This window comes from Habropoda laboriosa, unplaced genomic scaffold (assembly GCF_001263275.1).
Source record: "Habropoda laboriosa isolate 0110345459 unplaced genomic scaffold, ASM126327v1 scaffold81, whole genome shotgun sequence".
Classification (NCBI taxonomy): domain Eukaryota; kingdom Metazoa; phylum Arthropoda; class Insecta; order Hymenoptera; family Apidae; genus Habropoda; species Habropoda laboriosa.
Window position 1 is genome coordinate 263,818 of NW_017100194.1, and position 1,351 is coordinate 265,168.

Below are 1,351 nucleotides of genomic sequence, written 5' to 3' on the forward strand. Positions count from 1 at the left end.
TTTAAAGTGTATAAAAAATATATAATGTATTATTATAGAACGCAACTTTAAATGTTAAAAAATTTTTAAATCGGTATAATAAGTCATCTGTTAAAATTGAATAACAACATTTCATTTACTTTTTCTCAATTTTAGATATAGAAAACGCATTTAGGTAATATTAAACATTTATGTAAACTATATAAAACTTACTTAATATTTTTTAAAACAAGACTGATTCCATGGAATGCACTTTTTAATTTACAAAATTTGTATGCAATTTTTTTTTTTACTAAAAAATTTAAATTAACGATAACTTTCAAAGAAGCTTTGAATTTAAAAAAGAAAAAATTGATGATTTTTTAAATAATTTATGTCCTGAAAACTGTTTAAACAAATAATAAAAAAAAAGTTAAAGGTTTTAATTCTTTTTAAGTTTTCTATTGTGTCTTAAAATTAATGGTTAACGCACAATTGTTGTAATTGTTGCTATAACTTCTTGCCTTTATTTTGTGTAGAAGGAAATAAAACGTTTAATATTATTTATAATGTAAAGATAAAAAAATTTTTTACTGTTCGTATATAATAAAAATTTACGTTTTTATAAAAACAGTGTATAAAATTCTTAGGTATATTATTGTATTTTTTATCAAATATCAGGTACATATAAAGTGACAAAATTGAAAAATTTTTTATCTAATGTGTCTTTAAAATATCATAAGTATCATCTTATTAATTATAACATTATGTATATAATATCTACTACATATTAAGATATACAAATAGATTGATTGTACAAGCAGGTACTTAAAACTTGATTTATTAATCAGTCAATGGTTTAATTACCATACATATTATGTATTACACTTTCATAATACAACACATTCCTCAGAGTATTTATATATTTTCATGTATTAAGTAACAAATACAATGGGCTCTGAAGATATGTAATGTGATATATAATTTTTTCCAAGTTATACAAAAAAATTAAAAGGAAATTTAATAAAATTTCAATTAAAACGAAACTAATATTTGTATAAAGCGTAAATGTTAGATAACAAATGTTTTATTTATCATAATTCAATGAATTTCTGATTTACTATTAAATCACTAATATATTACTTTATATTCATGTATTAACACGAAAATAAATGTAATATTTGAAGCTAATTTACAATGTACTACCAATAAAAACTAACATTGTTGTTTAGAATGTAATTATAAAAACAGAAGTAAAGTGAGAAAATATGTTTAATGATTTTTTGCCATTTTTTTTGAAGCATTTATACAAAACACTTGATTATTTATGCATAAAATATTTTCTATTTAATGAAGTATATTAATTTATTTCAATTCAAAATTTAATATTTAT